Source organism: Helianthus annuus, chromosome 9 (genome assembly GCF_002127325.2).
Source record: "Helianthus annuus cultivar XRQ/B chromosome 9, HanXRQr2.0-SUNRISE, whole genome shotgun sequence".
Lineage (NCBI taxonomy): Eukaryota > Viridiplantae > Streptophyta > Magnoliopsida > Asterales > Asteraceae > Helianthus > Helianthus annuus.
In genome coordinates this window covers 28,883,717-28,910,500 of record NC_035441.2, presented here as the reverse complement: position 1 = coordinate 28,910,500, position 26,784 = coordinate 28,883,717, and the positions used below count along the sequence as shown (strand labels likewise).

The window sequence follows — 26,784 nt, the reverse complement described above, 5'->3', positions numbered from 1 at the left end:
GGACACGGCCCCGTGCCCGTCTGACATTCTCTCACTTCATTAATTGTAATTGCGAATTACAATTAATGCGCCTGCTGTACTTTCACCACGCCCCCGTGCTCGCTGGACACGGCCCCGTGGTGGGCAATGGAAGCTTCTACTGGTTTGTCTTTTCTGCTGCTTCCAGGACACGCCCCCGTGTTCGCTGGACACGGGGCGTGTTCAGACTCTGTTTCTTCTCCTTTGCCTTGGGAGATGCCGTTGAGGGTCCGGGCAGTCCACTTTTGTTCCTTTTCTTGTATTTATGGTAGAATTAGCTGTCTTTTTGCTTCTTTTGTGATTTTGAGCTCATTTCATCCTGAAAATACAAAAGGAAGACAAAAACACTCTTTTTCCAACATTAGTACTTAAAAAAGGGTTAGTTTTATGCCTTAATTGATGTGATTTATATGTTGCATTTTACACACATCAATAATCATCAATGAAAGTGATAAATGAAGTATGTCCTGTTATGCCAGCGATTTGGTAGGTACCACTAATGTCAGTATGAATGAGTTCTAATAAATTAGGGCTCCTAGTGGCACCTTTCTTATTCGCTAATGTCATTTTACCTTTAGACATTTGACAGATGTTCCAAAATCAGTGAAATCAAGAGGAGGTAGGACTTCATCCTTTACGAGACGATTTAATCGTTCTCTTGAGATGTGGCCTAAACGTTGATGCCACAACATGGATGAAGTCTCTAAGTCTCGATTCTGTTTCATCTTTGTGAGTGATTCATTAATATTATATGACAACAAAGATTTGGAAAAAAAACATTATCTAGTTCTAATCTATAGAGACCAGCATCCAGAATGCCAGTACCATAAACAACGGAATAATAGAGAATAGAGAGTTTGCGGTGACCATGGGAAACAACAAAACCGTCCATGTCTAACTTTGGTCCTGATACAAGGTTCCGAGTTACCTCAGGAACATATGAGGTATCATAAAGTTTAATAAATAAACCAGTTTTCAAAAATATTGTAATGTTCCTATGGCCTTCACTTCTAGTTCCCGATCATCCACAACTTTAAGTGTTCTTTGGTTTCTTCCCAGCTTTCGGATTGAAAGGAATCCCTTAGTAGAGTTGGTTACATGAACCATAGAACCAGAATCAAACAACCAAGAATTAGCAGAAACATTTAAATTATAGGATTCAAGTATCATGAAAAAATCGTTACCTTTCTTAGCCAGCCGCTCATTAAAGTCAGGGCATTCCTTTTTCTTATGTCCTGTCTTCTTACAGAACTTGCAGTAGGGTTTGCCTAAGGAGTTCTTAGAGCTGGAAGGTGCACTTGTATTAGGATTGGGCCTTTGGACTTTGGAAGCATCCTTTCTTTGATAATTGTTCTTCCTCTTCTTAGAGTTGGAGGTGGTGAAGTTTGCAACATCAGTAGTGTGATCCGTCTTCATACGCTCTTCCTCCTGTACCACATAGCGACCAACTCACTCATCGTCCATTTGTCCTTCTGAGTGTTGTAATTGATCTTGAATTCTTCATAGGACGAAGGAAGCGAAGTGATGATAAAGTGAACAAGAAAACCATCACTGATTTCCATCTCTACCCCTTGCAACTTATTGGCCATGTCATGCATCATCATGATGTGTTCGCGACCTCCCAGCATACATAGTTGTCACCAGCTTGAGAATAAGAGTACTAGTGTGTGCTTTAGATGTCCCCTTGAATTGTTCCTCCACAGAAGCCAGGTAGGTATTAGCATCTTCAGAATCAGGAATAGCTCCTCTAATTGCGTTGTGTATGGACTGCTTCATGAACATGAGAGACATGCAGTTACACCTAGTCCATTTTTCATAAACTATCTGCTCAGCAGTAGTACTTTGAGGAGTAAGGTCGGCTGGCTTATTCTCTCTTAGAGCATAATCGAAGTCCAGCAATCCAAGCGTAAGCATGAGGGCATCCTTCCATGCAGCAAAGTTATCACCAGCCAATGGTGGAATCCTGCAATTGGGTGCTGATAGAGGAATTAAGATGAGCAAATTATGATACTAATCAAGAAGTCCTAATGTGATTTAAGAGCATGTTATACAAAGGAAGGCATAAATAATGACCATTTTAATTATGAAGTTGTGATATTGTCTATTACTAACATCAAAATAATAGACTTAGTTAAGTTCTACTTAAACAAAGACAAATCAGCTTTGGCCAGAAGTGTAATCGTTTAAGTATGTGTGAAAAGTAATGGTGATAAATCAGCTTTGGCAAGAAATGAGACAATCACTTTAGTTATGCACTCGTTAAGTATGCTAGACATAAATGAATTAAATCAGCTTTGGCCAGAAATTAAGACGTTTCACGTTTGTAATGCATACTCAACATAGCTTTTATAATACTTGAACAATAAATAGATGCATCAAATCAGCTTTGGCCAGATATGATACATCAGAAGCTCATTCAAGTTAAGCTATTTTGGTTTTGTGAAAAAATTTATGATTCAGATTAAGTAATTAAGTGTTTACAAAACCAGGTATTTAATAGCAAACCACCTGTTAGCGAGCCACTAATGTCAGTCGAAACCTCAGTTGAAATCTCGAGGTTTCGAGTAATAAATATTTATGAGATTTCGACTTCATAATGAGGTTCGAGTCGCAACCACCTGGTTCTGAGTCGAAATCTCAGTCGCAATCTCAGCTGTCCTCGTATTTTAGTGAGATTTCGAGTTGGAATCTAAGTCGGAACCTTGGTCTCAAGTTATGAAGATTAAAACCTTTATGATTTTGAGTCAGAATCTTGGTCTCGAGTCATGAAGACTGAAACCTTCATGATTCCGAGTCGCAATCCTATGGTTTCTAGTCATTAAGGTTGGTCTTGAAACCTACTGTCAACAGCGGTTAGTGTGAAATATAACTGAAAACTCGAAATTTTAGGGATTGCGGGATAGTATTTCCTGTTTTAGTGTTGATCTAAACTTATTAAAAGATTTCGAAAATTATAATTTGATTATCTTTTAAAATTTTTTGAAGTTTTTAAGAGATATAATTCAGATCAAAACAGTAAAAAGATCCACTAATCCAAAATATATTCCAAAACTTAAGGAATTTTCGAATATCCTAAGAACATATGATGAACCCTAAAATTAAAAACATAATTCTGGAAACCCGAACCTGGATTTTAATGGTTTCAAACGGATTTCGGACATAAATTTAACCCATATTGGTTTCGAGTGACATGATTAACCACCCTTTTTTGAAAAACAGTGATTTCGGCACAATTAGACTCGAAATCAACCGTTATTTTATAAGACTTTCAAAATTCTGTTTTCCAGATTTCAATCCAGAATTAATGGATACGAAAACATAACTGATTTATCAACATATGATCTGATACCACATGTTGATCAGTTCTGTATAAACATAATGGAAAACATGAATAACATACCTGTTACAGCAGATAGGCCAGCAGAAAATCCAATCAAAGATGCAGCCATTGAGTTCGACTTTCTTGTCAGGATGATCTGGTTCCTCCTTAGGGTGTAAGATTATGATGGTGATGAAGTCGAAACTAGGGAGGTTTCAACTAGGGAGAGAAAGCCGGTAATGATGTTATGAGTATTACGTTTGTATATATGTCTAGCCCTTTATCTCTCTAATAATCTCCTTATATATACACCCAAGAGGAAACCCAGTTAGTTAATAAGGGTAATATGGTCCATCAACAATTACCAACTGTTTATTAATAGTTTATTAATATATTTTGATCTATATAATATAAATGATTATAATGGCTACAAGATTAAATATTACAATAATAATATATTTAATCTTACAGAATAAAGATGGAACATAAATAGAACTTGGTTGAGGGTTGTGTTAAACACAGGGCCCTTAAAACAAATTCCGAGTCTCCCAGGAGAACTCGTTTTGTTTCCCAGGGTACAACAGCCGGAGCAGTAGTACTGCCTGAGTTGGCTCGAGGACCCGAAGAATACCTTGAAAGAAGTAAGAAAAGGATAAGAGATTTGTAGAGAAATGTTAGCTTTCGCTGTATTGTTGCTGGTGAACTTCTATAGTAAATATGATGTTGTATTTATATAGCATCTGAGTTGAAACAGCCAAAAACGAATTAAATGAGAGAATTAAGTTGCACAAAACGTCTTCAATGCACTTTAATTCGTCATTTAATTCTCAGTCAAAACCGTTGACTCCTCTGTTTCAAATGCGGAAATGAAACTGCTCTGACATTAAAGTTTGGAAGCTTCTGTCGCGAGCGCAGAACAACACTTTATTGAGCGCGCGCCCTTTTGGCTCACTTTCATGCGCGCGCAGGTATGCACCACTCATGCGCGCGTGCGCCAGTTTGGCTCACTTTCATGCGCCTGCATGTCTGCACCACTCATACACGCGTGTGCCACTTCACGAGTGAACCTATACGAGCACACCACACAGTTGCACCGTATTAGTTCACTTTTGTGCGTCGCACGCGTCACATGATTGTCCATGCGCCAAAGCGCGCAGACCTACCTGGTCATGCGCCATGCATCCTCGCGCCTGCCTGCCCCGTCATCCTCCAAGGTTTACCTGCCACTTGGTCCTTGCATCCCATGTGCTTCACCACGCGCGCGGGGTCAAAAATACAAAGGCGGCTCTCAAGCTGCTCTGCGAAGTGCATAGTGCGCCATCAAAGTGCCACATTGCGCACATCGCCCACGCCACGCGCGCGCACACATGTGCGAGTTAGGTTGCCCCGCTACCTTCGCGATTACATTAGTGTGTGCTTCCATCAAACAATAAGGATAGAGTGTTCCCACTTAAATACCTCTTTAAGTTTCATCTCTCCTCTAATGTGGGATAAGATGTCACTTTCCCATTATTACAACGTTCAATGTTTCAAACACTACACTTTGAGCATCGATATGTCATTCATCTTAGCCCCGTTTTGGACGCGGTTTAGTTCGTTTCAAAGCTCTTCCAACATAGAACACAAACCCACAAATATATATATGAAATCCCCTTCATTTCTTATATTTATTTCTAATCCAAAATTAGGAAAATCCATTTCTATATTTGTGAAAATTGTTATTTTCACAAAATTTCCAACACAGCTCACCCTGAAATATGTGCTAAAAAGTCTGTTTGTGCCAGTAAGACTATGGTATAATATTACTCTAAAAGAACCATTTAAAAATCAGTTTGTTTTATCAAAACATAAGACATATACCAAAATGCCCTCAAAAACATCAAGAAATATCAACATTCCGTGACAACCCATTCATAATGATTATTGATTCACATTAGCACATAAAACTCCATCCTTTTCATGGCATAGAACATTACTTGAAGAAATATCGGTTCTAATCCGCGGAAGATAGAACCAAAGAGGTGGTCTCAACACGGGGGGTTAATCTTCTAATCTCTTCTTGATCGACAAAGCTTGTAGTGATTTGCTATATAAAATATTGTGAGCTCATTACGAGAAGGAGAAGTGGGGATTCTTCTCGTAACCACGCGTCGGCGTGAGAATAAGTATCGCTTTAATGGAAATAAAGCAAGTGTTTATTAATAGTGAGAGAAATCGGGTTCTGAAACCTTTAGAGGAGAGGGGTATTTATAGCTGAGTGGTTTGGAGAATAGTGCGGGTTAATAGGCGTAAGGCCGGACGCCATTTCAGGGAATATCCATTTGGTTCCCTCTGACACGACAGGTAGTGTCTGCAAAGGTGGAGGCGGTATGGCGCAACGTGATTGGCTACACGTCATCGACCAAATGTACTTGTTGTCGCGTCTGTCATCAGCCATGGGTGGAGATCAAGGAGTAGTGACTGGCGAGAGCTGATTGGTTCCCTGTCACTGTCCTTTGTCTCCTACACGATTCATTCATCGTTTCTGAATTATGATTGGGTACAAGTTGTTGCATCATGTACCTGTTGTTCTCCTTACGAGGTGTTGTGTCTGCGTATTTGCATTGGGTATGCGTAAAGGGCCAGGAGTAAGCAGAGTGTTTGTTGATTAATTGTGAGTATGGTCCTGTAGGCGTATGGCTATGCGCGCGATTTTGGACTAAACCCCTTCAAGTCCACCAGTCTAGTGTTGCTTCCGTGAGAGAATGTCAAGGGGATGAAAATATGGACTAGATCAGTGTTTAATCCTTTGCTTAAGGGTGTATGTCTCGACACAGGAGTGTTTAACAGATTTGTTTGGTGCTGGGATGTAGCATGCGTGCTAGAATGAGTCATTTTGGCGCATGTGTACCGGAATGTAGCATGCATGTTTGACTGAGCCATTTTGGCGCATCCGTGCTAGACTGATTCATTTTGGCACATGCGTACCGGAATGGAGCATGCGTGATGGACTGAGCTATTTTAGTGCATGCATAGCGGAATAAGGCATGCATGCTTGACTAAGCCATTTTGGTGCATGCGGACCAGAATGGCCCATGCGTGCTGAAATGAGCTCATTTGGTGCATGCGTATCGGATTGGAGTATATGTGTTGGACTGAGCCATTTTGGCGCATGCGTGTAGGAAAGGATAAGGTTGTAGATTTTCAAATATGCCACTTACGGTCGTGGTTGGTGAAGACTAATGTGACAACTGACAAAAGGTGACGAATGTATGTTGCCGTTTGAAATGGCTGACTAACAACAGGTGATGACGACTGTCACATCAGTATGCTTTTCGTCTACCGCAGACACGTGAATGACACTCGCCCATGATTGTCGCCACTGGAGTTTCTTTCTCCTGACGTGTCCCAGGCTGATTGGGCTTGCACCACCACTTGTAAGGCACATTTACCCATCGCATTAAATGCGATGGGTATAAATACTCGTGGAGAACCCTAAGCGGTTATCATCTCCTTTTTCTTCTCCAACTTTCTCTCTGAATTTGTTAACAATTTTATCTCACGCATTTCTTTGTTCGTGGTTCGATGATATTCTGGTGTCCTAGGCATAAAGGAACCACACCAATCCATCCGAACTTGGTGACCAATCCATCCGAACTTGGTGAGTTTCGTATGGTTTTTTTCCGATCTTTATCTCCTTTACAGAGATCTCTATGTTCTTTTCAATTTCTTCATACAATGTAGTTTGATCTCTATGTTCTTTTCAATTTCTTCATACAATGTAGTTTTCAAGTTGTTTAGAAGGCGGTGGCCCGAACATGGAGAGGTCATGGGTTTAAGTCTCACAGACAACAAGGATTAAAAGAAATTAGACGTTAAAAAAACTAATCTATAATGAGTCCAAAGTTGTGAATTTGATTACTTTGAATTTAATTAAAAAGGAATTTAAAGAATAGTATCCATTGTCTTATTTGATATCAAAGAACATTGTTGAATATAGGGGGACATGAACGACACTGAGACTTCGAACATAACCAAGAAAGAAAATGTGTAGACTTGATATATTTTCTTGAAAAAGTAAATTACATTTTTGGCCCCTATGGTTATATCACTTTTACTATATTAGCCCAAAATAAGATTTTTAACATATTTGCCCTCATGGTCTCTATAACTAACTATTTTGGCCCCTGAGTCTAACCAAACCTCAAACTCTGGTTAATTATTAGTCACATGATTGACACATGATGGGTATTATGGTAATTTCTCCTCCCCTTTAAATCTGTTCTATCTTCTTCTACCTTAGAAAACCCTAAACCAAAAACACAAATAAAACTTTATCAACTCCTCAGTTCTTCACATCTCAAACACACCTACACATGAAACACTCTCCTGCTCACCCTATTCCTTCTCAATGAAGGCCAGTAGCCGACCGGCGAGACCACTGACGGCAAGCCGACGACGGCTACCAAAGAGAGAGAGGGCGACGAGATGATTAGGCGTTGCCGCTCACGGCGGTGGCAGTGGAGGCGACGGCGGTGGGTTGAGGCTCCTCTGACGAGATTCACGGTAAATACCCATCCCCCTTCCTCAGTTTCCTTTATTTTTTTTTCATAAAAATTGATGATGATGGGTGGCAGTCTTGAACACGATAGGGCTTTCTCTTGAACATCCTTGAAGAACTCACAGATGAATGGAGCAGATAGGTTCACTGTGAAAACCTTATATATTTTAGATATTGTTTGGTTTGAGGGTATGTTTTGAAGAAGTGGAGTTGACACAGATAAGATTGGGCATATCCAAACCCACCTAAAGGGTTTTAGGGTTGGATGGTGGTTATCAAGAAATTGGATTGTTACAGGGTGGGATTGAAAAGGGTTTTGGGGAAGAAGATGAGAGAGAAGGGGTTTTGACCAAAATTATTTGCATATGTGGGTTAAAGAAATTAGGAATGAGAAATGATAAATTACCATTATACCCATCATGTGCATGTCACGTGTCTGATAATTAACTAGAGTTTGGGTTGAGTTAGACTCATGGGCCAAAATAGTTAGTTTTAGAGATATGGGGGCACATATGTTAAAAAATCTTATTTTGGGCTAATATAGTAAAGTGATATAACCACACGGTCCAAAAACGTAATTTACTCTTCTTGAAATTTATGAAGTCAATTATTCCGGCCAGAACATGTCCAAATATACAAGAGACACAAGTCTAAGAAGTTTGGTTTGTTGTTTGGAAAGAAGTTTATATATGTGTAAGTTATATTCTTAATATAATTAAACACTTAAGATAGAACTGCTATGATTAAACACATGAAAAAAGGATTTAATATGTTTAAAACGAAGCTGGAAAGTTGAATACTTTTAGTGGCAGTTTGGAATGCCCCGTTTTGGAGCATTGCTGTTTTAGGGTATGTTTGGCTAAGCTTTTTTAAACAACTTATTGACTTAATGGTTTTTTGAAAAGTCATAAACTTTAAAATGATATTTGGCAATGAGGGTGTATGCGAGGGGAAAAGTGACTTTTCCAAAAAGTCACTCCATACTGACTTTTTCAAAAAGTCAATAAGAAGTTTTATAAGCACTGACAAAGGCAAAACCTTTAAACATCTTGAGAGAGGGAGGTCTTGGGTTCAAGTCCCACGTACAATAAGAATAAAAAAAATTTAATATTAAAAAAAAAAAAAAAAAAAAAAGAAAATCTATTGTGTTCCATTGGTGTTTTAGAAGACCTATTGTGAAACACTAACAAAACGTTAAAAAAGGTTAGAGATTTGAAACACTAGTGAAACATTTAAGGTGCTTTAAATTCTTTTTAAACCAAAGAAGAAACATCTAAGTCATTTATAGAATTAAACAAAAATAAATTGCAATTGACATTTTGAATGCAATTTATATGTTATATGATATCTATCTTTTTATTTAAATTGTTCAATAGTAGTTGTGAGCCATTGATAGTGACCAACGATCACCAAGAACTGAGTTGCAAAAATGAGCAGTTGGAACACACACCATCGAGTAGTAGCAACTACTCGTAGAACCCAAGCACTAGTAACTAACAACTTAGTTGAAACTCACACGAGTGCCTCAATGGAAACATTAGCAGTAGCCACCCTTAGTTACAACTCCTACACTCCTATCAGTCTAACACTCAACCACCATATTATACAATGCCCATAAACCATAATTTTATCTTGATTAGTAAACAATGTCTATAAGACACTATGCAAACAACAACCAATATACCATGTTTATTCATAACAAAACAAGATAAGATAATTGTATACTAAGCTTAACATTGTAAAAACGCATTACAACATGAAAATGGTTTAACTTAAATTTATGCTTATATCAAAGGTAATAAGTTAGATTATAAGAAAAACATACAAATAAGTTAAATTATAACACTTTTACCTTTGACAAGCAAAAGAAACTAAAATTAGGCGTTATTCACTAATAATTTGTCTTGCCAATTATTCGAGCTCTTTACATCACGATGTATGATTTGAATCAGGTGTAACACAAGTATGAAGGTTGTTCAATGCACGTGCAACACCTATAGTTTAATTGATTTTTTACATCTTTCTTCGTTACGTGGATATGCACGGGTGACTCCAACTCTTTATTTCATAATGTCTGACCTTTATGTTAGGCGTCAACACACGTGTGGAGGTAATCTAATCCATGTGTGAAGGTAATCCAATCCACGTCAAGCACCTACGAAATTCTTGACAGAGTGCTTTCTTTATATTAGAAAGCATCTCAATTTCGGCCCAGAACTTTGATGCTCTAAGTTATACACATAACTCGGCGTTTGTACACCTTCCCAAATCCAGACTCGATTTGTCTCAGGTAGCCAACGCCATTATGAAAATAGTCTAGTCCACCGACAAGACACGAACCAAAAGGCTTACAACTTTGTACACCATAACCGATCGTGTAGCTATAAATCCATTTTCATCATCAAAGCCTTTAAATGCAAAACTAATCTCTTCACATACACATGAGTGATGTGGTTGCCCTGTAATCATTGATGACCGATTGCCACCTGTATCATTACCAGATGCATAACACATAATCCTGTTTATAAATTCAGATCTAAAATATTTAAAATAAAATATAATGTTAGTGATAACACTTTCATTTATCTCACGTAACACTATGCTTGATTAGATTTAAAACATTTTAACAAGATGGGCGAAGCTTTTAATGGGCGCCCCCAAACTTTTAGCTTAGTAGTGGAGAGCGTGTAGTTTTCATATAGAAATTTTTGGGTATATACGTTTTCAACCCCCAAATTTATAGAAATTTTTAGATCCGGTGACTTCGCCCCTCGGTCGGAAATCTCAAGCTTCGCCACTCAGGATAAATTTTTTTAAGACCAATTAAACTAATAGATATGGTTAATTTGATGCACTTAAAACTTGTTAACTATGTATTCATCACTATTTTGAACTATACTAAGTTAATAATAACTGGAGGGATGACAAAAAGTTAGAAATACCTAGCTGTGACGGTGCCGGCGGACAAAACGACATCGTGGGAGAAGAACGGCACGGTGGTCGGAGAACAATGGGTTAGTGGGTAGTTTTGTAGATATGTTGTAGGCGGCTAGGGTTTGATGTAAAGGAGCATATATATTGAGGGGATAGTGTTTTTCTTTGCTGTAAAGGAATAATGTTGAATGGTTTTAATAATATTTATTTAGTATAGAAATAATACTTTAATAAGAACTAGGGTTAAGACCCGCCCGCGTTGCGGCGCGGGTACATCGTAAACATTGAATGTATTAGTCCAAACGTTATATGATGCATTAACCATATGAAAACACACATTTCGACGTATCCTGTTTAACTCAGTGTAACTTGTATAAGAATTGTGATTGGATCAAACATAAAGTAAATGGAATTCATATCGAACAATCACAACATATTATATGTGACCCAACTTATACAAAGAAAACGTAACGGGTATGAAGAAAAATATGCACATGTAACCGAAAGGGATTCATTAGGCCTTTCGAAAATAAGGGGAGAAAAAGAAACCATAATTTGACTCTACTCGGTTCGAAACAAACTTTACGAAACGTACATAAAATAAATACGAAAACATATTATATTTGACCTGAATCATTTTCCAAAAAAGTTTACGTCGAAACGTAGAACAACTTGAATTTATACGAAAACGTACATAGAACTATGCACGTAAAATGGTTTCTATAAACGAAAACATATTATATTTGAACTGACTCGTCTATAAAAAAAAGTTTACGTCGGATTGTAGAAAAAAACATATTTACATGTACCCGTACATAAAATATGCGCGTAAAAAATAGTTTTTAAGTATAGGAAGTATAGGAGTAAACCGAAACAAAAAAATAGTAAAAAATTTAATAGTTTAAAAACGTTCGTAAAACCGTACCAAGTAGCACCAATGCCACAATCACATCGACTCTCAACATCGTAAAAATAAAATAGATAAAATGGTAAAAATTACACTGAACGAAAAGCTGACTAAAATCGTTGAACCACACACACCCGTTACAGTGTCTTAATACGGAGAAATAAACAGAAACATAAAACGTAGAAAATAATAACTTAGTCGATCTACGACCCGCCCGTTGCGGTGAACTTTTCAAAAGGAGAGAAATGGACGTGTTGCGACGGGTCTATCAAATATGAAAAAATAGAGCAAAAACGTTGAACCTCACATGCACGCTACGACATGTTAACTCGCAAAATTTGGAACGAAACGTAAAACGAAAAACGAAAAACTTGCGAAAGATAAAAAGTAGGGGGTACGAAAGTTGTAAACAATAAAGTGTTAGTGTTAAATTATAAAATATGGAAAACTTTGGGTTAAAAGTAAAAATAATGAAAAGGGGTTAAAATGTAAATTATGAAATGTTTAGGTTAAAAGTGAAAATTCAATTTTTTTTTGGAAACACTCCCTAAGCACAAAGTACAAGTTATAATGCACATATAAGTTGCTTATTAATATATGGAACTAGAATTACGACCCGCCGCAATGCGGCGAGAATTCTTTAGTTATAACTAAGTCGATTTAGGATGCGCACGTTATGTTAAACATGTCAAACAGGAAAAAATAGACGATGTAAAAACGTTCACCCACACACGCACGTTGATGTGTGTAAAATGCAACATATAAAACACATCAATTAAGGCATAAAACTAACCCTTTTTAAGTACTAATGTTGGAAAAAGAGTGTTTTTGTCTTCCTTTTGTATTTTCAGGATGAAATGAGCTCAAAATCACAAAAGAAGCAAAAAGACTACTAAATCTACCATAAATACAAGAAAAGGAACAAAAGTGAACTGCCCGGACCCTCAACGGCACCTCCCAAGACAAAGAGAAGAGAAACAGAGCCTGAACACGCCCCGTGTCCAGTGAACACGGGGGCGTGCCCAGGAAGCAGCAGAAAAGACAAACCAGTAGAAGCTTCCATTGCTCACCACGGGGCCGTGCCCAGCGGACACGGGGGCGTGTTGAAAGTACAGCAGGCGCATTAATTGTAATTCGCAATTACAATTAATGAAGAGAGAGAATGTCAGACGGGCACGGGGCCGTGTTCAGCGAACACGGGGCCGTGTCCAGCGTTCTGTTCAGCCTATAAATAGAGGAGCTTGGCTTCATTCTCTCTCATCCCTTGGCACACCACCTCTCTCACACTTCATCCACCACCCACCACCACCATAACACCATCATCCACCACCATCATCCATTGTCCATCATAGAGTGTGTGAGTCGTCTCGGGATCCAAGATTGATCGTAAGAGTTCTTGACAATCAAGGCCATGTTTGCCTAAGTCTCTTACATCACTTGGTGAAGACAAGTGTTTAGTATAATACTTTTTATTTTTAATCTTTTGCACTTTTTATTTGGTTTTGTATTAATGACTTTAATAACTAGTTACTTATGTTGAAGGTGATCTTTCCTTATCGTTTGTCCGTGGTGTCTTGGCATTATTTTACTGTCTATATAAAATAAAAGATTTTCACCATTCATATCTCCACGGTCTATATGGAGGTATGTTGGCTACCTGGTCGGGGGTTAAGGGAACGGTTTGGTAAAGGTCTTGCCCTTGTTCAGCGTTTAGAGGTCCTGCTTGGGACCTGGGTCAAATTTAGTAGGATCTCCTTCAATGCCCATAGGTATTGGATGGCGGGGATCCAAACTCTTTGACCCCCTCATAAGCTAACTACTATTAATACTATAACCCGGCTATTTAGGACTGTATCCCTGCTGACTCAGACTACTTAGCCGAGGGTAACGTCACCGCCAAAAGCGGGGCCTACCATAATTTGCATTAATAACTTAATTCATTATCTTTCAATAATCCAACCCTTTAGGATTGTATCCTTGCTGACTCAAACTACTGGGTTGAGGGTAACGTCACCTCCGAAAAAGGGGCCTACTACAATAACTAAGATAATCTCTTAAACAAGTGCAAAAGTGCGAAAATAATCAAAGGTTATACTAATACACTTGTCGGATCCAAGTGATTCATCTTGTCTATCTGTTTTTATTTTATTTTATTTTTCAGCATTTAGTTAGTTTTTATTTTTCTTAGTTTAAAACATTTTTCTAACTTTTTGATTTGATTAGACGTTGAGGATAAACCGGTATTAAAAGCTCTTGTGTCCTTGGACGACCTCGGTATCTTACCAACACTATACTACGTCCACGATGGGTGCACTTGCCCATATGTGTGTTTAGTGTTAGTAAATATCGTGTTTTATAAATTTAAAACTTGGCTAAAAGTGTAAAAAGGGCTTAAAAATATACATCAAAAATATATACACACTGACACGCATCAAGTTTTTGGCGCCGCTGCCGGGGACACAAGGATTTTAAGAAAGTTAGGAATCAACGGCCTAATCATCTTTTTATTTTTCTTTAATTTTTAGGATTTTTTTTAGATTTTTCAGCTTCTGCAGAGCTCAGCACGGGGCCGTGCCCGCTGAACACGCCCCCGTGCCCAATCATTGGAACTGGCAATCCTGTTTTAAATCAGACAGTAGGCTGAACACGGGGCCGTGTCCACTCAACACGCCCCCGTGCCCAAGATTCAGTTGCTGAAAACAGAACCGTTTGATCCCGGCGGTTGGTAACTTCTGATACAAACATGAGTAATAGTGATTCTTTTTACTTTCGGCACTCTTATGGTTTGTGGTGTCAAATATGTGGAGGCGAACACGAGGAATTAAAATGTTTCTTCCTCACTTATAGGCCACACTATATAGACCCACCAATTCCTTGTAGCCTTAAGAGGGGCGAAAGTAAAAATAAACACTATTTCTCCCTCGAATGCGCCCAACCGGATATTCTAGGAGATATGCTCCTTGACGAGCTATTTCAACTAGAAGAACTACTTCTAAATTGGTCAAAAGAACTTAGGAAGGATTTCTTAGATCCATCCCAAGACAATGACCATGAGGAAATGTTGGAACCGCATTCTGACAACCTCGTTGCTCCCGAAAATACCTTTCTTCCTAGACAAGACATGGACGATAGTCGTCCCTGTGCCGATTGTGCCGTGAAGGACTCCCCATCGACCTCGTTCGGTGCATACATAGACCTGAGCGATTCGGCATACACCTTCTTTAACGAGAGCCCGGGAAAGGGTTGGACTTGTCCACCTAGAATAAAAATAGGAATCACCCTCACCGACAACCTCTTGCGTTCTCGCCTTAGTATAGGACAATTAAGGTATCTTAGGCACTTTGGGGTTGTTCCAACAAGTCAGGAGCCACCCGATATAAGTAAGCGCCTTAGAAAAGACAAAACTCCACGAGACAGCCTTCCGACACGGGGCCGTGTTCGGTCACCACGACCCCGTGTTCGCTCAGAAGATTTTCTGCTGATTCTGTCAGAATACGGACAAAATGTGTCAGGATTTTCTCTGCACACGGGGCCGTGTCCAGCGGACACGGGGCCGTGTTCAGTGTGCTGTCGTTTTCTTTAAATGCAGCCTGAATCCTGCTCATTTTTGACCACTTCACCAAGCAGAGATCCCTGGAATCTTCACATATACCATCCTAGGTAAGTACCAAAAGAAGGTTCCTAAGGACCATCTTATCTTTTCCACTTTTGTTCATTTCCTCTTCTTCCAAAAATTTTTCAAACCCTACCTCCATGGAAGCTTGGAAACCATGATTCCAACCTTCTATGCAAGGTTTGTAGGAATTTTCGCTATGGATTCTTGTCTAAAGTTAGTTCCATAACTATGTTTTTAAATTATCTAAGCTCATAACACGATGAAAGTATATAGAAATAATTTAAAAACCTAGAACCATTAGACAAAAATTCCTGCAGACAGTGAACACGGGGCCGTGCTCACTGAGCACGGGGCCGTGTTCGAGGTACTGTTTTGTAAAAATTTAGTTCCTCGGCTTATTTCGCAGAAAATGGCCAGCCGGAACAGCGGAGCATCTTCAAGGAATAACCGAAATGGAAGGAGATCGTCCACCGCAGAGGATTCCCTAGTAAACTACGTTTACGCTTTAAGGGAAGCCGTGGACGAATTGACAAGTGTAGAAGAAGCTTTGGTGGATCGCGTTAATCATCTGACGATAAGTTTGGAGGGCTGCCTGCAAGAAGTAAACCTTCTGCACCAAAGGATAAACCTTCTTGCTTCCCCGCCTTTGGTTCCGGTGATTACACACAGGGCGTGGAATGTGGTACCCGAGGTTATCATTCCAGCAGAATGGCACGCCTTGCACCAAGTATCGCAACCAAGGGTAGTGCAAGGAGTCCCGGTAAGCGCTCCTCCTCAAGATACCGACGAGAATGAAGCTACCTTCTACCTCCCAAGGGAGATAGAAGAATGGCTTTGAGTGAGAACCTAGGAGCCATGAGCTGAAGAATGTTCCTACATCGGGAGGCTATTCCCGAAATTTTCCTAAATAAGTAGAACCTTTATGATAACCTTATGTATCCCTTAGTTAATTAACTATATTTATGTAATCTCTCTATTAGCAATGTTATGATGGTTTTTTATGATTTATGGACTCATGGTGGTAATGGATGAAAAAGGGAACGAGAAAAATGGAACCATGCAGAAGAACAGAACAAACCGACAAAAATCTCCATAACAGAAGGCTCCACACGGGCCGTGCCCAACCAACACGGCCCCGTGCTGAGCCCCCTGCAGGAAATCACCCAGTTCAGGTAACTGGACACGGGCCGTGTTCAGCGAACACGCCCCCGTGTCCAGGCTTCTGTTTCAATTCTATAATTTTCGTTACTGGCACTTCACCACGGGGCCGTGCCCGGTCAACACGGGGCCGTGTCCAGAGTGCCAGTAACACAAATCTTTGTTTTTAAACACACTTTTATCAACCAAAAACTCTATTTTTGGACACATTGAGGACAATGTGTAATTTAAGTGTGGGGGGGATGCTAAAACCTTGAAATTTTTGCAAAATCCTAAAACAAGCCTTACACAAAACTCTATTGGAACCGCTAAACACCCCAAAAATTTTTTTTCAAAAACCTTTTCATTTTTTTTATTTACTTGTCTTAGTTTAAGTTGGGAATAACAAGTTATAAAAGGGTTATATTTTTACAAATTTACAACCGATAGCGTCGTGATAAAAAGAACTAACATAAGAAAATTATGAAACGGTATAACAAGTCTAGCTAAAATTCGATTATATATGCTTGGTCACATTAAAAACCCATTCCCACAAAAAGTGAGTTTTGAGCCTTTATTGAGCATAAAAATACACATATTTAGATTAAATGCTCATTTTTTCGTTTCTTGTGTGAATAGCCGCTCGGTCTTTACAAATCTAGAACTTGCCACGACGATACATTCCCGGTCCTTACCAACTTAAACCCAAGTAAGTAAATGACGGAGGCATTAGGACTAACTATTTTTTCTTTCAAAACCATTATTTTTCATTTTTTTTTTACCTACCCAAAATCCCCCTAGAAAACCCCTTTGAGCCTAAACCTTTCATTTCATTAACCCCAAAACAATTTTCTACCCACCAAAAACCTTTTTCATCTTTTCACCTTTATTTTAGTGACAAACTCGGTTTTTCATAAACATACCTTTACGTGATCAAAAAAAAAAAAAAAAAAAAAAAAAAAATTGTTGAAGTCAAAAACAAGCATAAGCTACAAAAAGCTTGTTTGGAGAAATACTTCAAAAATAAATATCACCAAAAATAAGGTATTTTACGAAAACCGACACTTGTTACGATTTTTCGCCCTTTTTACTAACCACTAACCAACCACCCACCTTTAAACCCAAGCCTTCACCCCAAAAAGACCTCTTGATATTTACAAAGGTAAAAGTTAAAAAGGAGGAGGATTGATCGCTTGGCAAGCATATGGAAAATGTAAATCCGTGCCGCTCTCGAGCGATTCACTTAAATATACACCTTCGGCCGAGTGATTGAGTGATCTCCCGTGAGGTATGTGAACTTGTATATAAATGGAATTTTAATAAGGCATGCTATGCCAAATTAAGTAGTTTATCTTATGAAAAGTTCAAAATAAACCATGACGAATAAGATTGTAAATAAAATAAAAATAGAACCTATACAAACCTTGGATTCCCGACACTCTAGGACAAGTTAAAAAAAAAACTTCTCTTCTACCTATTCCATTTGGGAGTGTAAGCCACATTAAAAGAGTTTTGCTTGAGGACAAGCAAAAGTTCAAGTGTGGGGGTATTTGATGTGTGTAAAATGCAACATATAAAACACATCAATTAAGGCATAAAACTAACCCTTTTTAAGTACTAATGTTGGAAAAAGAGTGTTTTTGTCTTCCTTTTGTATTTTCAGGATGAAATGAGCTCAAAATCACAAAAGAAGCAAAAAGACTACTAAATCTACCATAAATACAAGAAAAGGAACAAAAGTGAACTGCCCGGACCCTCAACGGCACCTCCCAAGACAAAGAGAAGAGAAACAGAGCCTGAACACGCCCCGTGTCCAGTGAACACGGGGGCGTGCCCAGGAAGCAGCAGAAAAGACAAACCAGTAGAAGCTTCCATTGCTCACCACGGGGCCGTGCCCAGCGGACACGGGGGCGTGTTGAAAGTACAGCAGGCGCATTAATTGTAATTCGCAATTACAATTAATGAAGAGAGAGAATGTCAGACGGGCACGGGGCCGTGTTCAGCGAACACGGGGCCGTGTCCAGCGTTCTGTTCAGCCTATAAATAGAGGAGCTTGGCTTCATTCTCTCTCATCCCTTGGCACACCACCTCTCTCACACTTCATCCACCACCCACCACCACCATAACACCATCATCCACCACCATCATCCATTGTCCATCATAGAGTGTGTGAGTCGTCTCGGGATCCAAGATTGATCGTAAGAGTTCTTGACAATCAAGGCCATGTTTGCCTAAGTCTCTTACATCACTTGGTGAAGACAAGTGTTTAGTATAATACTTTTTATTTTTAATCTTTTGCACTTTTTATTTGGTTTTGTATTAATGACTTTAATAACTAGTTACTTATGTTGAAGGTGATCTTTCCTTATCGTTTGTCCGTGGTGTCTTGGCATTATTTTACTGTCTATATAAAATAAAAGATTTTCACCATTCATATCTCCACGGTCTATATGGAGGTATGTTGGCTACCTGGTCGGGGGTTAAGGGAACGGTTTGGTAAAGGTCTTGCCCTTGTTCAGCGTTTAGAGGTCCTGCTTGGGACCTGGGTCAAATTTAGTAGGATCTCCTTCAATGCCCATAGGTATTGGATGGCGGGGATTCAAACTCTTTGACCCCCTCATAAGCTAACTACTATTAATACTATAACCCGGCTATTTAGGACTGTATCCCTGCTGACTCAGACTACTTAGCCGAGGGTAACGTCACCGCCAAAAGCGGGGCCTACCATAATTTGCATTAATAACTTAATTCATTATCTTTCAATAATCCAACCCTTTAGGATTGTATCCTTGCTGACTCAAACTACTGGGTTGAGGGTAACGTCACCTCCGAAAAAGGGGCCTACTACAATAACTAAGATAATCTCTTAAACAAGTGCAAAAGTGCGAAAATAATCAAAGGTTATACTAATACACTTGTCGGATCCAAGTGATTCATCTTGTCTATCTGTTTTTATTTTATTTTATTTTTCAGCATTTAGTTAGTTTTTATTTTTCTTAGTTTAAAACATTTTTCTAACTTTTTGATTTGATTAGACGTTGAGGATAAACCGGTATTAAAAGCTCTTGTGTCCTTGGACGACCTCGGTATCTTACCAACACTATACTACGTCCACGATGGGTGCACTTGCCCATATGTGTGTTTAGTGTTAGTAAATATCGTGTTTTATAAATTTAAAACTTGGCTAAAAGTGTAAAAAGGGCTTAAAAATATACATCAAAAATATATACACACTGACACGCATCACACGTTGCGTCGTGTTAACTCGCGTTAGAACGAAATGTAAAAACGTTAAACCAAAGACGCACGTTGCGATGTGTTAAGTCACAAAATTTCGAATGAGCTATAAAGCGAAAAAAAATTGAAAAATCCCCAAAGCCAAGGTTACAACAACGGAACAACCATATGAATAACCATTTTTTCTTTGAAAACCCCCCAAAAGCCAAGATTACAACACATAAGTAAAAAAAATCAAAGTGGTTAAATAGCAAAAGATTGAAATTTTTGAATTAGAAGTGAAAAATCAAATTAATTAAAGGGGTTAAATTACCAAAGATTAAACTTTAAACTTAAATTGTCAAAGATTAAAACTCTAGGGTTAAAAAGGAAACAAAGATTAAAACTTTAAGCTTAAATTGTCAAGGATTAAAACTTGAAGGTTAAAATGGAAAATTCCATTTTTTTTTTTTTGAAACTCTCCCAAAGCCAAAGTTACAACCACCTTATGCTTAAAGTGGTTGCTTATTTATAGGTTACTAATAATAGCAACTTGAAGATATGCGCAAAAAGAAATAAAAGTTGAAGATACGAACAAAGATGACGGCACCTTCAATCAAGGTTTTATAAATTTAAATGGTTTGTTTTTTTAAGGGTAATTTTTTTTAATCTGTGTCGTTTGAAAGACTTGAAACTAAGACCATTCGTGGTGAGGCGTGATTTTAAAAAAAATGAAAAAAAAAACGCCCAAAACGCCCCCACCCCCACTACACTAGGCATTATAAGGCGTTATTTTTGAAGAATTTGCATGGGAGCGTTTTAAATAAAACGCTGAAATGGTTTACTGAGCAACTACATGTGGCCAATGGAGTATGAGTCTGTCAAGGAGGACTTTGACTAGCCAATGAGGAGGACTTTGGCTAGCCGCAACTACTTTCCTTTTTTTTTTTAAAATGACTGGAAGGGGCATTATTAGGCATTATGCCCACTACACCACTTTTGCAATAATGCCCCATGCTAACTAGGATGACACGAATCGAATAATGCCCCCATGGTGGGGGCATTATTTTGTTCCACCGCTACACATGGTCTAAGGCTAAAGGGTGCAGGGATCATAGTTGAGACATGATTCGTCACGTAGAAATATAAACGGAAGGCTATACCACCCCTTCCCTAATCCACCATGGTTTGCATGGATTAAATCATGACAACCATGGTCCTCCTTTCCATTTTTCAAGTAATAATTTCCTTTTTTAGACAAAGATAAATTAAAATAAATAAGAGGATAGAGGTTTGGATCATGACCACACCCTTGTGGTAGTTTTTTTTTTTTTGAACGACGAAAATTCTATATCTATATTTTCTATAAAAGGAGAAATCCAAGTGACATAAAGATGTGTCAGCTTCAGAACATGTCCAACAAGACTTTTCTTATGTCATTATTACATCATAAGGGCTAATATATAAAGACTTTAAAATTCAAAGTTGGCCCACTTTCACCTTTTCAAAGGTCTGTCCATCAAACCACTGCCCATAAGAAACCTTTTCAAACCTCTGCCACTGATAATTCAAAATCCAAACCACCTTTTCAAACCTCTACCATTGATGATTCAAAATTCAAACCACTTGCAAACTACTACCACTGATGATTCAAAATTATGGTTCCAGATTCAAAATTCAAAATTATGGCTATAGATATATAAGATACCATCTTCTTCAATCAATTACTCTCTCTAATCCATTTCTCTCTCAACTCTCTCTTTCTCTAAATGCAGGTTTCGATCACTCTCTCTCATAATCTCTTACATTTTTTTGTGATTTCATATGCTTCAACGAAGAAGAAGATAAGAAAACTCCAACAGACACTACAATCTTCTTCTGCTAATCTCCGGTAGTTCTTACTTTATCTCATTCCTTTTGCTTTCCTGTTTCGTGCCCTAATATTTGCTTCCCTGTTCGTGCCCTAATATTTGCTCTATACATATAGCAATTAGCATCCTGTGTTTGTATTTGTTTTCACCTAATTCTAGATCCAATGATTTCATATGTTCATCCACTTCTCTCTTCTGTGCAGACCATTTCTTTTGGATCGTCGGATAATGGCTCGGGCGATTCCTGAGGCCGAAGACAACAACGACAAGAGGCACTCCGGCGGCGCGATTAGGGTTTCGTTGTGAACCCTAACAACAGTGGCAGCGGCACATTTTATTTTTGAAGATTTGATATTTTTCCAAAGTTTGTGTTCTTCTAATCCATCTATTGCTCTAATTAATTAAGCCATGATATTGATGTTTTTTGGGGGGATTTTGTTTTCCTTTGTTCTTGATTGGAAGCGTGTAAGTCAAGAATTGTAAGATTATTTATTAATTAGTTGACTTGTGGCTTTTTGATCTTGATGTTTTTTTGTTTTTCTTTGTCCTTCTATAAAGGTCTGGAGTGGAATAGTGGGTTTCTTCAACATTCAACACCACCAAAGTTGTCAAGGTAAAGACCCAGATTACATATAACATTGGACTTAAATGTGTGTGTGTGTGTATGTGCGTGTTTTAGGTGGTGTGCGGTCCATTTGCGTGTTTGCTGATGAGATCGGAAGCAGTTCGGTTTCATCGTGACTGGTTGAAAAGGCAGAGATGTCGGAGTTCATGATTTCCGTTACATAGCCACCCGAAGACCAAAAAAACACAAGAATTCTGATAATGAGGAACAAAAGTCCAGTGCATCTTCAACCGCAGGCTTGCATAATAAACATAAGGATCAAAATCGAAATGGAATGTTGTGAGGCTGCTACATTTGGTTTTGTGTTTTCTACTATTGATGTAGTTTACTCATCATTCTGTTACACTTTATGAAGGATAATATATCAAGAACTTTTTTTATAGGATTGTTTTATTGAAGGGAACTACAGGTTGCTTGACGTGTTGGTGCCCGTGTATCACGTTTGGACGAATTGGTGAGATCATCGACAAGGGAACTACTTGTAAGCGTCCCAGCTCGAGTTTGATAACATATGAATTTTTGTTCATTAAATAATAGCAATAGCTAAGTCTAGCAAAACGTATGACTCGGGCCCGTTAGTTTATCTAAACAGTTTCGGCTCATAATGAGTTGTTTTGACAAAGTATCAATTTGGTTCAGGTCACTTTTAAAATGGTTTACATTTTAATCTTTTTTTCCATTTAGGTATAGATTGTAGAAAATCATATGAATTTATTTGTTTGTTAGTGTTTAGCATTGACGGTATCGTTCTCTTTTCATTACATTGTTCTTATTTTACAATTTGAAGTTTTGAATATGATTATACTTTGTATTCTTTGTCAACAGTACTTACCCAACATGGTGTATGCATATGTCTAAACAGATTGATGTTACTCTGGTAAGTATTTTCTTTTTTTAAATTCTATGTGACACTTTCAAAAATTAAACGCCTGTATTGGTTGTTTAGTTATCTACATATTGTTGGTTATTTAGTTATCTACATATGTTTGGAATCATATGTCATTGTTTTCTAATGAATTTTGAACTTTTTATTCTTTGTCAGCAGTGCTTACCCAACATGGTGTAAGCATATGTCTAAAGAGGTTGATGTTACTCTGGTAAGTATTTTCTTTTTTAAATTCTATGTGACACTTTCAAGAATTAAATGCATGGATTGGTTGTTTAGTTATCTACATATTGTTGGTTATTTAGTTATCTACATATGTTTGGAATCACATGCCATTGTTTTCTAATGAATTTTAAACTTTGGTTCTGTTGAAGGATGGGGAACAAACGAATGTTTGATAATTGAGATTTTGTCTCATCTAAATGTGGAACAGCGAAAGCTTATTCGATAAACTTATGTTGAAAGTTACAATGGAGATCTCCTTAAAGCACTTGACAGGGAACTTACAAGTGATTTTGAGGTAAACATTAAATTTACTTAGATTTAAGTGATTGCAAGAGGTTGGCTTAGAAGTAATATAGGTGGGTCAAGCGGGTTGGATTACATGCCAAAACCGGTACACATATGTTATAGTTGACCCAACACTTTAGAAATGTTTTTTAATCAACAATTTATGGGTGGTTTATGTTCACTAAAGGTACGACTATTTCAGTATAGTTACCACACTATACTACTGAAATATTTACTCGATTCTTAGGAAACACCAAAGCATGTTTTAAAGACTTCAAGCATTATTTAGGTCTATTTATTGAAAATAAGTTGGCTTTGTTTGTGCGTTGACACAAACTTAATAAAGGCCCACTAACTTTTATTTAATTTATGAAGTACATGTATTTTAATAACTCAATTTAATATGTATAAAGCAATCCACAAGCTTTAGAATATATAATGAATTTCTATAAATTCAGGGAACCTCTTGTTTTATTATAGATTGCAGGATTATATAGCAACAAGATGGTACTAGCTCTATACGGTTCCGAACTAGTACCGAATTTCTCGGACCAAAATATTTTCGGTATCGATTCGGTACCGACATTTGGGTTTTCGGTACCGGTTTTTACATTCAAATACTGGTCCGTATCGGTAAGAAACCGTACCATACCAGGTATTTTCGGTACCGGTATTTTTGGTACCATTTGGTACCGAGCTCATCCCTAGGTTTGTATACTCATACATGCCAAAGCACATGCTAAAGTATATTTATATATGCAGATGTGAGTGTGTGAAAAACCTGGTACCTGATCAAGAATTGTTAAAAAGGATATGTTCAGGTCAGTTTTCTCTTCTTTAACTTTTATTTGCATCAATTGGTTCGCAATAGTTGTTGTTTAGCAATAGTAACAGGCAAAATTTGATGTAACTTTGATATGTTATTCTTGAACAGATGGATATATAAAATACTTGCAGCATATAGGAAGTCTTCAAAGCAATGGTCAGGTGTCAGAGAAAGATCCAACCGGAGGCATGATATTCTTGAACAGATGGATAAGATATTGTTGTTATTTGTTGAGATGCAGGGTTATTTGTTGCATGATGTGGCAGTTTCCTTAGGAAACCTCTTTTTTTTAAACCATTATTTTTAAAACCTCTGCTATCCCCTGCTGAAAGGTATCCTCTGTTCTCATAACTTCTATTTATCCTAAAACAGTGTTTGTTGTGAACATATGTTAGAAAATAAAACAAACGTTTGAAACCACTGTTTAGTTAAAACAGTGTTTTGTGGAGAAAACAATGGTTGAAACTACTGTTATTAAAACCTCTGCTTGGCTGAAAATTCATCCACTGCTGAAAGGTATCCTCTGCTCTCATAACCTCTATTTTTCCTAACCACTGTCGATAGACAACAATGGTTAGGATAAACAGAGGTTATGAGAGCAGAGGATACCTTTCAGCAGTGGATGAATTTTTAGCCAAACAGAGGTTATAAAAACAGTGGTTTAAAAACAGAGGTTTCAACAGAGGTTGCTGCTAACTGAATTATAATCGAATTGCTGCTAACGATCCAGTGTGTGAACTGATTTAACAGCTTTGCAACGAAGGACACTTAATCAGCGGATGTAGCTCGAATCTGAATTCGGATGAATGAACGTATGAGTCTGCGAATGGAGAGAACTCGACGATTGATCTTATTTCAGCGGATGAAATTCAGCGAATGAACAAGAATTTGCAATGAATGGATTCTGCGTATTGACATTTGTTACTGCAGCGAATATATCCCGATTTCAGCGAGGAATGTTTTCAGCGAATGATCCTGTAACGAATGACTTAAACTCAAGTCTGCGGATTCAGACGAATGCACTAAACAATACTTTGAGTACAGCAAATGAACCGAATTTTGCGAATGGCCAGACTTGAATTCTGTTGATTAACACACTTAATTCTGTAATTTAGATTCTGTGACTTAACAACTGCGGACACAGTTTTGTGAAAGAATAATTCTTGGTGATTAGTATTATATGATTTTCATGTAGGAACTATGAAAGCAAATATGATTTTGTATGATTTTGTATTATTTTTTCAATATGATTTATTATTATTTGCTCATAACTAATGATCATCAATTTAAAACCATTGTTGTTGATACATCTGTTGACTTTGGTCAACATATGGATGAAAACAGATGTTTGAAACCACTGTTGGGTTAAACAGTGTTTTGTGGAGAAAACAATGGTTGCATTTTTTGCAAACAGTGTTTTGACTTTGGTCAAATAGACTTTTGAACCACTAAGAATCATAGTTTTGCAAACAGTGGTTTGACTTTGGTCAAACAGACTTTTTTTAAAAACAGTGGTTTGACTTTCGTCAAGTGGTTGCATACTAATGCTATTTCCTTTCATCATGTTCTCTCAGTTACTTACCATCATTCATTAATTTAATTACATAACATGCAACTTATATGAGTTTTAATTCTTATCTTGATTTCTTGGTGGAAAACAGTACCTAGACTTAGACTAAAAATTACACATGGGAATCACTACAAGCCTTAAAATCAAAAATTACAATATCTATACACATATCTATATGTTCTGTTAATATATGTTATGCATAGTTTTCTAAGAAACGACCCGTTTTTGCACACGGGTCTTACATCTAGTATATATATATATACATAGAACCCAACAAGGAGATGGGAAAGAAAACATCCAAAACAATACACCACCAACAGGAACAACACAAAAAAAAAACGAAGAAGATTACAACAATTCAAAAATGTCGAAATCAATCCATTTCTTCCAGTCCAGGGCATTTGATTTCCTCCTATGGAAGATCTAAAGGTATGAATCTTCCTTGATCATTTCCACGCTTCTGCTGACAGGAACAAAGGATCCATCAAACGTTTTTTTATTACGCGTTATCCAAATCCTCCAAACCGTAGCTAGAATAACGAGGTGCACCGTTTTTCGCCACTTGCTCGAACCCGGACTATGATTGATACAATCGAATATATCCGCGAGCGAAGTAGCCGCCAACGAGAAGGGAACTCTTATCCACGCAAAACTATTCCACCAAATACTTCTGGCGAATAAGCAAGAAGTAAATAAATGGTCGACATCCTCAATTCCGATCCCGCATCTGTCGCAAATGTTATTCGGGATGCTCATTCCTCTTTCAATTAACCCCACTTTAGATGCCACCTTGCCTATTAACACACGCC

General features: G+C 37.9%; 2 long non-coding RNA genes across 12 annotated transcripts; one reads left to right on the top strand and one right to left on the bottom strand.

The window, feature by feature from the left end:
- Positions 1 to 9,586: 9,586 nt before the first annotated feature.
- Positions 9,587 to 10,989, bottom strand: LOC110877323. Of its 2 annotated transcripts, none has more exons than XR_002556955.2 (2): positions 10,820 to 10,989; positions 9,587 to 10,413 (listed from the first exon to the last, which is right to left on the bottom strand). It is a non-coding gene; the product is annotated as an uncharacterized LOC110877323 (long non-coding RNA). The 2 variants fall into 2 exon arrangements; XR_004866814.1 differs by having other exon boundaries at positions 9,587 to 10,395.
- Positions 10,990 to 21,257: 10,268 nt separating this feature from the next.
- LOC110877322 lies at positions 21,258 to 25,631 on the top strand. 10 transcript variants are annotated; one of them, XR_002556947.2, is made up of 10 exons: positions 21,258 to 21,578; positions 21,762 to 22,023; positions 22,117 to 22,664; positions 23,009 to 23,060; positions 23,226 to 23,280; positions 23,444 to 23,589; positions 24,060 to 24,234; positions 24,342 to 24,400; positions 24,514 to 24,737; positions 25,156 to 25,631. It is a non-coding gene; the product is annotated as an uncharacterized LOC110877322 (long non-coding RNA). The 10 variants fall into 10 exon arrangements; XR_002556951.2 differs by lacking the exon at positions 24,060 to 24,234 and having other exon boundaries at positions 21,261 to 21,578; positions 21,762 to 21,922; positions 22,021 to 22,023; XR_002556949.2 differs by lacking the exon at positions 24,060 to 24,234 and having other exon boundaries at positions 21,262 to 21,578; positions 22,117 to 22,462; positions 22,567 to 22,664.
- The last annotated feature ends 1,153 nt before the right edge of the window (positions 25,632 to 26,784 follow it).